Source organism: Eumetopias jubatus, unplaced genomic scaffold, assembly GCF_037043125.1.
Source record: "Eumetopias jubatus isolate StellerSeaLion01/CBP00866 unplaced genomic scaffold, mEumJub1_p1.0 scaffold_7, whole genome shotgun sequence".
NCBI classification, from domain to species: Eukaryota; Metazoa; Chordata; class Mammalia; order Carnivora; family Otariidae; genus Eumetopias; species Eumetopias jubatus.
In genome coordinates, this window is record NW_028274813.1 from 100,780,986 (window position 1) to 100,792,695 (window position 11,710).

At 41.2% G+C, this 11,710-nt stretch overlaps 1 pseudogene; it reads left to right on the top strand.

Annotated features, from left to right (window-relative positions):
* Positions 1-5,135: 5,135 nt before the first annotated feature.
* LOC114206323 (dual specificity protein phosphatase 5 pseudogene) lies at positions 5,136-10,250 on the top strand (annotated as a pseudogene).
* The last annotated feature ends 1,460 nt before the right edge of the window (positions 10,251-11,710 follow it).

Genomic DNA, 11,710 nt, shown 5'->3' on the forward strand with positions numbered 1-11,710 from the left:
GAGCCACCCAGGCACCGCCCCCCCCCCCCACAGCAGCATAATTTTGACAAAGATAAGATGCAATGTAGGGTTGAACTTTCTACTATCTTGTTGGATTCTGGACCCTCCTCTTCCCCCAGAAAATTTTAAAGTGCATTCACTTAAGCAAACAGGAATGTATGAGAGTTCTTAAATTATGAGAACTCTTAAAATATACACACACAGTTAAACAGAAATGCAAAGCAATGTTCCTTAGTAACTGGTAAACAGAGAAGTCTTCATGAAATGACACCCATCCCAAATGTCCTTCAGCTGGCCATGGAAGGGATGGTTTCTTTCCCTAGAATCAACACTACTGTCAGATACTGACAGCATGAGGTTGATATAGTAGCTGCAGGCTAGATGGATAATGTCACCCATCACTGCCTGAGATGTCTTAAAATGCTGCAATGTCAAATGCATGCATCTACAAGGAGAATATATCTCCAATGCAGCAAGGGCCCAGCAGCCTCAGTACTTGAAGTGAGTGTGCCTTTTCTCTGATACCTCATCATATAAGGGTTATAGGAACAAAGTGAGGAGAACAATAATGAAGGAGTAATTATATTCAAGTATTGATGTAATTTGTTACAATGTAAAATATAAACTATTTCCATGGCTTCGGAATATCTCCTTAAAAGCTTCAGTAAAAGTAAGTATCATGGGGCGCCTGAGTGGCTCAGTCGTTAAGCATCTGTCTTCAGCTCAGGTCATGATCCCAGGGTCCTGGGATTGAGCCCTGCATCAGGCTCCCTGCTTAGCGGGAAGCCTGCTTCTCCCTCTCCCACTCCCCCTGCTTGTGTTCCCTCTCTCGCCGTGTCTCTGTCAAATAAATAAATAAAACATTAAAAAAAATAAGTATCTTTGTGATAAATCCCATCCTTAATCAGGAAACCTGGGTTTGAATGAAATGTGGCCCTCTTTGATACATCAAATTTCAGACCTTGAAGAGACACTGGGGAATATACATTTCAAAGTTGTCATTTCACAGATTGAAAAGAAAAAAATCCCAGTGAGATGAAGGGATCTGCCCAAGGTCTCACGGTAAAAAAAAAAACAAAACAGTAAACCTGGAATTAGGAGGGGGTCTCTCAGCAATAAGTAACATGATCTGTCTTCCCTGGCTCCATCTTGCCAAAGAGCTTCCCAGCATCCAATTCCCTATCTTGGTCTGGAGTCCACCATCTGACTCAGTGGTCCTGAATTGCTACTAAAACTTCTGTCTTATTACTGAGTGGTCTGTCCTGGTTCTTTTCCCATACTGACAAATAAATAACAACCATACTCTTTAAGACAAGACTAGTACCAACTGAAAACCACAACCAAACTCAATATAATGCTGAATACAAAACATCCTCCCTGGAAATTTCTGAAATTCCCATTCCATGTGGGTTCATGTACTAGGAGGCTTGTCAGCCAAACTGCTTATACAAAATGGAATGAGAGTATGTAAAGGAACTGATAATATGCCACTTTTTATTATAAATGCCAATGTCAGTACCCCTCCATGACTGACTTTATAGGTTATTAGGAAGTACCTTTTAGTAATTTATGAAAATAAAAGTCCATAGAATGATTCAATAGAGGTAAAAGAACTAAGAGAGGTCTTTAATCAGTTGCCCTCAGCTGATACATTAGACAGAGATGCGTTCCTATACAGACCGGTTCTCTAGGTTTGATGGACTTCCACCAAGATCTGATGAGATGTGATAGTAACAGAGATGCCCACAAGATGGCATTCTTCTTCATTTTTCAATTCATCACAAGCAAAATAATAAATGTACGTCTGATTTTCACACCATCTCTAAATAAACGGGATTGTGAAGTATGTAGCTAATTTCACACGCTATCATATTTAATGTTGTAACATACATCACAGTTATGAAAATCTGCTCCTCACTTCCCTGAGGATGGGGCATGTGATGATGGAGAGCGTCTGTCTGGCTCTCTCCAAGACCTGGAAAAGGGTATTGATGGTGCTCTTAAAGAATGCCAAGCTTTAGAAAAAAGGCTGTATGTGTGCGTGCGTGCGTGTGTGTGTGCACTCACACACATGCAGGTGTAGGTATGTACTGCATAATTCTGTATTTTTCCTAAGAGATGTTTGCTTCAAAAGTATGTTAATTAAATCCTATCCATCTTAAGAGTTTTCTATCTTCAAGGATAAAATAGAGGCTCTCCAACCACTGCCTCTTCCTCTACAAACTCCCCTCCCAAAGGGACTTTACTGTCTCTGACACACGCAGACAGCAATTCCTCTCTTGTGCATTGAAATAACAGTCTTTGTAGTTATCTTCAGTAGGCAGCAGGCAGCATTTGATTTGACAGGAAGATGGGTGAAAAGAAAACGGCATATGGAGGTTACAGGAAGACTTCAGCGACTAGGCCAGAGTTTTCAAAGCCTGCCTCCACAGCACTCTAGTTCCCCAAACTGGACAGAAATGTTTTTCTAATAAAATATATGTTGGCTTTCCAACAAATGGTCCTAGGACAACTGAATGTCCATATACAAGAAAGATGAACCTGGACACAGACATTACACCTTACATAAAAACTGACTCAGAATGGATCATAGGCCTAAATGTGAAATGGAAAAAATATAAAAACTTCTTGAAGAAAACATAAGAGAAAATCTACATGACCTTGGGTTTGGTAATGAGTTTTCAAATACAACATCAATAGCACCGTCTACGAAAGAAAAAATTGGTAAGTTGGACTTCATTAAAATTAAAACTTCTGCTCTGTGAAAGACACTGTTAAGAAAATGAAAAGACAAGCCTGGAAGACTGGAAAGAAAATGAGAAGATGGACTGAAAGAAAATATTTGCAGTATATATATAAACACTGTAATATATCCAAAATATGAAAGAACCCTAAAAGCCAACAATTTAAAAAAAGGCAGAATAAAAAGCAGGCAAAGATCTGGACACCTCACCAAAGAAGATATACAGACGTCAAACACAGAAAATGTGCTCAATATCATTTGTCATTAGGGAACCGCAAATAAAAACAAGATACTACTACACAACTATTACAATGACTATATCCAAAAAACTGACACCACCAAATGCTGGCAAAGATACAGAGCAACAGAAACACTCACTCACTGCTGATGGGAATACAAAATGGTGCACCATCTTAAAAGACAGTTTGGCTGTTTCCTACAAAATTAAACAAAGTCTCACCATATGACTCAGCAATTGTACTCCTAGGTATTTATCTAAATGAGCTGAAACTTATATTCCCACAAATATCTGCATGGATTGGAAGCAATCAACACGTCCTTTTTAACAGGTAAATGGATAAACCGTGGTTCATCCAGACAATGGAATACTACCCAGTGATAAAAAGAAATAGCCATCAAGACATGAAAAGACATGGGTAATTCTTAAATGCATACTGCTAAAGGAAAGAAGTCAGCCTGAAAAAGCTACCTACTTGTATGATTTCAATTATATGAAATTCTGGAAAGGCAAAACTATAAAACTAGTAAACAGATCAGTGGTTGCCAGGAGCTAGGAAGGTGAAGTTGAGTAGATGAAGTGCAGTGAATTCTGGGGGTGTTGAAACTCTTCTCTGTGTTACTGTAAACAAGATGAAAATTAGAAAAAAATTACTTAGGAGGACAGAGGATCCCAGAATGGAATACAAAATGTGACAAACCAACTATATTAACTATATTACAAATGTGTGAACCTCATTGAAGGGGGTGGGGGTAAATGGTACTGACTCAAGCAACTTTGGAAATAAGTAGAATCTATAACACCAAAGTAAAAAGGAACTGCACACAGCACTGTACTCCAGTTGGTAATGCTGTTTTCCTTGGAGATTTGGATCAAAAATTCTCATATTGCTATAACTATACTAGAATTGAACAATTAAGTAAATGAATGGTAAATGGCAGGAACCAGATTTCTCACTGTTAGAGTGAGCATTTACAGATGAACAAGGGAAGGAAGTTAGAATGATCCATGTAATAATAGAGCTGGAGATACTAATATGAACTCATGTTTAGTTTAATGTACATACAGATGGTTACATATAGAAAAATGTATAGATGTGTACATACACAAGTTAGTATACACACATATATTTCCTTGCTCTTCCAGCTGAGAGGACCTAGAAGCAATGACATTCCAACAGCAATGAGCACACTTATGCGCATATCTTGGTTTCTAATACTAATTCTCCAGGGAAGGAAACCAGGGCTGCTTGGAGAAATGGCAGATTCAAGGACTGGAGCAGGAAATACACCAGATGATCCTGAATCATCTTGTAGTGCCAGAGAGTAAGAAAGTGCTCCAAAAAAATTCTGATGTATTGCAGGGACACAGGAGCCAGCTGAAAGACCTCCCAGTAGCCACAGCTAAAACAATTTGAGCAATAAAATAAAGCTGTATTGGATTATAACCCAAAGTATGAAATAAATATCCATGAATCCATACTGACATAAATTAATGACTATATAATAATAAGAATAAATAAATAAGGAAACGAGACAAATCCACTGTGACAAATTCCAAATTACTTATGTAGATACTCTATCCTCAAAGAGGTGGCACATAACTCCCAGCTCTTTAAGAGACAGCATGGAAACAGAAGAAAAGAATAACTTTACAGGGAGAAACCTGACAAACCCTACCTTAGCAAGATGATCAACATTAACATCAACCGTGATAAGTCATGTTGACAGGATGACCCTTGATATAAGATGATGAAAATAGCATTTTAGGGTGCCTGGGTGGCTCAGTCGGTTAAGCATCTGCCTTCAGCTCAGGTCATGATCCCAGGGTCCTGGGGTCGAGCCCCGCATCGGGCTCCCTGCTCAGCGGGAAGCCTGCTTCTCCCTCTGCCACTCCCCCTGCTTGTGTTCCTGCTCTCGCTCTCTCTCTGTCAAATAAATAAATAAAACCTTTAAAAAAAAAAAAGAAAGAAAAAAAATAGCATTTTACCTCTGCAGTCTTCCTCCAAAAATATATTACCCAACCTAATCATGAGAAAAACATCAGACAAGTTCCAACTGAGTGACATTCTACAAAATTTCTGACAAGTAATCCTCAAAACTGTCAAGGTAACCAAAAACAAAAAAGTCTGAGAAACTGCCACAGGACTACTAAATGTCGTGTGATATCCTAGTTGGGAACCTGGAACAGAAGAAAGATGTAAGAGGAAATCTGAATAAGCTATGGACTTTAGTTAATAATAATATATCAATGTTGGTTTATTTATTATGACAAACACATCATTCTAATGTAAGTTGTTAATAAAAAGAGAAACTGGGTATAGAGAATACAGGTACTCTGTATTATTTCACAATAATTTTGTAAATCTAAAACTATCCTAAAATCAAAAGTTTAAGTTTAAAAAAGGTTGAGTCTTTTCCCAATTCACACACACACACACACAATTAATGGATGGACTTTTCTTCCATTTTTATTAAAATTCTACTGCAGAGGCAGCAGAGTGCACTGATTACCAACAAAGGTATTAGAATAAGATATTTGGGCTCTGTCTCTCACTAGCTGTACAACTTTGAGAAAGTTGCTTAACCTCTCTGAACCTCAGCTAAGTCAAATGGACTCATGATAGCCTACTTCTTAGGCATACCATAAAATTAAATGTCATAAGCTGTATCAAACACTTAACACAGTGCCTGGCACAGAATAAGTTCAAGAAAATACTGCTCTTATTAGCTAGCTACTGTGGATTAATTGACAAAACAAAGGTCCTGGTAGTAAACTGATTTACATTAAAAAACAAAAAACAAACCTCAGAATGTACAAAATCTCTACATCAAGTCCCTTATTGTGGATTAGAGAATAAATTCTTAATCTTAACCTATCAAATACCAACATAAATTCCAGAAAAAACATTCAAACAGCTACTTACTCCATGTTCAAGCAATATATTCTAACTAATAGAAAGCCTTTCTGGTGAGAGAGATTTGGGGGTTTCTTCTCTAATTTCCTCAATTTGGCTCATGGGCTCATACAAATGGTTTTTAGTCCCCAGCTCTGTGCAGACACCCTGAAAAAGATGTCCTCTCTCCCTTCTCTTCACCTTGCCCTATTGCCTTCTTTTGCTCTTCCTTGTCTTTTACTCCTTCACTCCCTTCTCTCTCCCCAAAACCCCTCCATAGCTCTCCTTCGATATACATGGAGCAAGTATCCTCTTGTCTATGTACAAGTCCAGAGAATGGAGAAAATGGAGAGGACTAAAAGGCAATCAAACCCTATATTCGGAAAAGGTTAACTTCCACTAGCAAACCTTCTTATATGTTACTGAGCGAACAGGGAAGTCCTCCACAGGCCTCCTTCTACAACCTAGCCTCAGTAAGAGCCAGCTCCAGGAAAGGAGGTGAGGACAGGTACAAGAAGGACCATCACTGTAGATATCATTTCCTATAAATAATTTATGTATACATTTTTGAGGCACGGAACCTGTACACATACGATTATAGAAGTTTCAATCAAGAAAACTGCTCCTGGATTATATATAACACATGTGATGTCCCCAGTAGTGACTCAAAGGGACTTGGTCACAAGAACAAGCCTGAGACGTACCTCTGAAAATTAAGATTCACCATGCTGGTTTAACATGTCCATGCAGAATAGAAAACACGCTCTGATGGCTTCCTGGCCTTTTCCATGTTTTCTGATCTTGTGGTACCAAACTCCCCAGAATCTGGGCAGCTTGATATTTCCTACAGCTTTTACTACCATTATTTAATTGCAGTCATTGTCACATGTTTCCAGAAAGTAAGCCCTTAACTCCTCTCCCTAAAGGAACTGGTTTGATCTTTGACAAAGGAGGCAAGAATACGCAATGGGAAAAAGAGAGTCTCTTCAACAAATGGTGTTGGGAAAACAGGATGGCAACATGCAAAAGAATGAAACTGGACCACTTTCTTACACCATACACAAAAATAAACTTAAAATGGATTAAAGACCTAAATGTGAGACCTGAAAGCATAAAAATCCTAGGAGAGAGCACAGGCAGTACTTTCTCTGATAATAGCCTTAGCAACATTTTTCTAGATGTCTCCTGAGGAAAGGGAAACAAAAGCAAATATATACTACTGGGACTACATCAAAATTAAAAGCTCCTGCACAGCAAAAGAATAATCCACAAAACAAAAAGACTACTAAATGAGAGAAGGTATTTGCAAATTACATATCTGATAAAGGTTATTACCCAAAATATATAAAAAACTGCTACAATTCAACAAACACACACACACTCCAATCAAAAATGGGCAGAAGACATGAACAGGCATTTTTCCAAAGAAGACATTCAGATGGCCAACAGACACATGAAAAAATGCTCACCATCACTCATTATCAGGGAAATACAAATTCAAACCAAAATGAGATATCATCTCACACCTGTCAGAATGGCTAAAATGAAAAACACAAGAAACAAGTGTTGGCAAGGATGTGGAGAGAGAGGAACCAAACTGCACTGTTCATAGGAATGCAAATTGTTACAGCCACTACGGAAGACAGCATGGAGGTTCCTCAAAAATTTAAAAATAGCATTACTATATGATCCAGTAATTCCACTACTGGGTATTTACCCAAAGAATACAAAACACTAATTCAAAAAGATAAATGTATCCCTATGTTTACTGCAGCATTATTTACAATAGCCAAGATATGGAAGCAACCTAACCATCCCTCCACACATGAATGGATAAAGAAGATGTGGTATATAAATACAATGGAATATTATTCAGCCATAAAAAAAATGCAATCTTGCCATTTGGAACAACACAGATGGATCCAGAGGGTATAATGGTATGTGAAATAAGTTAGTCAGAGGAAAGACAACTACCATATGATTTCACTCGTATTTTACTCAATTTAAGAAACAAAATAAATGGACAAAGAAAAAAGAGACAAGCCAAAAAACAGACTTAACTCTCGAGAACAAACTGGTAGTTGCCAGAGTGGAGGTGGATGTGAAATGGATAATATAGGTGAAGGAGATTAAGAGTACACTTATCTTGATGAGCAATGAGTAATGTATGGGATTGCTGAATCACTATATTGTACACCTGATACTAACGTAATACTGTACACTAACTCTACTGGAATTAAAATTAAAGAAAGAAAAACCAATCTGTGTTAGGTCATCAAGTTAAATGATTTTCACAACAGGAGCGACTGGCCATCACAAAACATTTCCTACTCAACATCAGCTAACATATATTCACCAACTTGATAGGGTCCAAAGTTGATGGAAGCATGAAGGAAAGAAAAAAGTGGGGGAGGGATCCTGTCTCACTGCCAAGAATGTGAATGATGTTAGCTATAAAATAAATTCATCTATACTAAGATCCAAACACTGTACACTTCCTAGATGGGCTTGTATAGTCAGGTCTTGTGATGTGTTTTCAGACAGGAAGGAATGAAGTAGGAGGCACGTTCCAAGCTAACTATATGACAAGAGAAAAAGCCAAGAGAACCATGGAGGCGAAATTCCCAAACGGAAACAGGCCACAGAAGGGCAACAAGCCACTTGGGACCCCTGAAACTACAGTCCACTGCCCTGTGCAAATACCATACAGTGGAAAGCCTCTCCTGGGTCTCTGAGAGACAACTCTCTAATAATATTGTATGGTATTATTTATATATCGTCTACCTGATTATATTTGAAATTGATTTATTTGATTAAATACTTCCACTATACCAAGGACTATGCTAGGGACATCACCTGAATTATGTCATTTAATCATCACAATCCTATGAGGTAAATAGTATTATTCCCGGGGTGGGGGGGGTGGGCAGACCCATCGAGCAGTGGGGAGACTCCCGGGAAAGAATTCAGCTTACGTGAACTCCCAGGCTCACAATGGGGTTCAAGGGAAACAGAACCGTGCTGCGGATGAGCCAATCATCCTAAGTGCCCCATGGCCTCCTCACCAGGGACTTGCTGCCTCCAGACACTGCGCAACCACTGGGCACCCTCACACCTGGATTCTTAAAGGCGGGGGGGGGGGAGGGTGCTGGTGATATACTTAACTCATCTCTGAGGAGGAGTCCTCGAAACCTGTGGTATCTAAGCCAGAGTTCCATTATAAAATACACCAGAAGTATATTAACGACCCATCTTAACTGGCCCTTCCAGTCAAATGTCTTACTTCGACTTAGTTTGCAGTTATGCTGCACGTTTTGTTACGCTCATACCTCATTCAAGACTCCCGGCCCGGCTTCCGACGCGCGGCAACGCAAGGGGCGGGAAGGACCCCGTGGGTGGCTGCGGCCCCGCAGCTCGCCCTCCTGGGCCTCCCAGCCGGCACCCCGGCCGCGGGCACCCGCGCGCCTCGCAGCGCTCGACAGCGGCCCAGCTGGCTTCAACTGACCTGAACGTGTGCCTCTCGCTGCCAGCCAACCTCCTCTCAGAACGATGGCGGCCGGCGGCGCGGGGTCTGCGCACTCCGTGCTGCCCAACGGGGCGTCTGGAGGACGGCGGCTGCGTGGCGGCTGCGTGGCGGCTTGACGCTGCGTGAGGACAGCCCTGCGGGCACCCTACTCGGCACTCCGTCGGCCGCTGGCTCGCAGGCGTACTTCCCCAAAGCGACGCGTGAGACTTCCTACTCGGAATGTCTTGATTGTTGCGTGGGTGTAAAACCCACTTCACGAGAGAACGCTCAGCAGTGTGCAAAACCTGTGCTGGACATCAGCTGTGGCCGAAAAGCTTACTGTCCTCTACCTTGGAAGTGCCCACGGTGTGTCCAAGTGCCAGTTGCTCGCCCACCTGCACGTCACAGCCCTGCTGAACGTCTCGCGGTGAACATCCAAGGCCTGCATGACCCACGTGCACAATAAATGGATCCCGGTAGGAGACAGCCACGTGGCTGACTTAGCTCCCACTTTTAGGAAGCACTGGACTTCACTGACCATGTCGGTGAAACGGGAAGCAGGATCCTGGTCCCCTGTGAGGCTGGGATCTCCCGTTCAACTACCATCTGTGTGGCTTACCTCGTGAAGATCTAGCCCAGCTTTGGCTTCATGGGCCAGCAGCTCCTGCAGTTTGAATCTGAGATCCATGCCCACCCCACAGGATCCCTCCAGCCAAGAGGAGGCAGCCAGCTCTTCATTTACAGCCCACGGGCAGACGCTAACAGCCCTAATGTGCAGGGTTCCTACTGCACATTCCCTACTTAAGTGCTGGTGACAGTGCCCACCAACCAGATGGTCTCAGAGCTCCTAGGAGCCGCATGGCCATAGCCATATCCTACTAAAACTGGGATGGGGGAAATAGCCCAACATAACAGTGATTTTGTTTTTTAAATTCATGGACATTTCGTATCTGTGCAGTACTGAAGAGCTCACACTCTCTTACGCTGCTCCAGTGGGATAGTGAGTGGTTACCAGGCTTGCAAAGGACTTCAGACAGCTCAGAAATAGGTTCTTGGGGTACAAGGGGAGCACAGCCTGTGCTGACTACTGCACTTTCAGACCCCCTGTCCTCTCAGGACTGCCCAGTCCTCATACCTCAAATTTTTTTGAGGTTTTTTATTTCAAGTGTAAGGCAATAAAACCTGCAGCAATGTGGGAGAAAGGGCTTGCTAGACCAGGAGAACGGGCAGTTTCAAAGCCAATTCATTTCTGAGGAAACACAATTTCCACCTTTTTTTTTTTTTTTAACTTTGGCAGTCTTGGTACCCATCTCTGTTGCTTCAGGGCATAAGCTGATCACCATCGAGTCAGCAAAGTAACCCTCTAGGGTTTGTAGGGACATGAGATATATGCTGATTTGAACTCTCAGATGTTTTTCAGACTCCCTCTTGGGTCCAATGGAAGCAGTTGGTTCAAGTAGCAAAATGCTGACATTTCTGGGTTTCCTTTTCACTGTGTGTTCTTCCCTGAGTTTGGATTTTGATTATTATCCGTACTTTCTCATTGCACCTCTCCTCAAAGCAACTCCTGTGTCAGTTGAAAAGGGTTCTGCAGACCATAGACCAAAAATGACCCCTTCAAGCTGGTGACAGAGGGTGCCAGGAGAAAAAGAGTACCTATTGTCTGGGTGAGTGGCGTTGAAACAGTCACTCCCTTAGCATGCTTTCCCTATATATGCTTGTCTCATATCTCATGACACTTGTGTTCTTCCCTCCCCTGGGGATTGTCTTCAAGCTGTTGACTTCTGGGATTTACAGATTTTACAATGTGGTACTACTTCTTTTTTTGTCTATAGGTTAGTTCTCCAGGGGGGGAAAAAGCAATAATTTCCTAAAATCCATACTAATATGAAGAAAATCAGTATATTACTGGTTGTCGTTGTTTCTAGTGCAAAATAAAAACAGTAAAAGGAAAAAAAAACCCTCACATCCCACATCCCCATTCTTTAAGAGCCACATTCTCTTTCAAAGAAATGATAAATGGCTATAAAGTACGCTAAGAGATTAATTAGAACCACCCCTCCCAATTAATATGTTTGCATGGAGGCAATGTCTTAATGCAAAGACTAATGTTAAGGGAGGAGTTCCTGGTAGAGCAGTAGGTGGAGGATGAGAGAAGAGAGGAAAAAGTAATTCTTTCATCTCTGAACTTGTGTAACATGTTTTTGTGCCAAATAAACAAATTGTGTTACCATCTCTGAATTTATCAGTGCTTGGCTGGTTATTTATAGTAAGGCAAAGCAAGCAAGGGACCATGGAATGTGTTCTAAATAGAGGCAAATAGTTAAC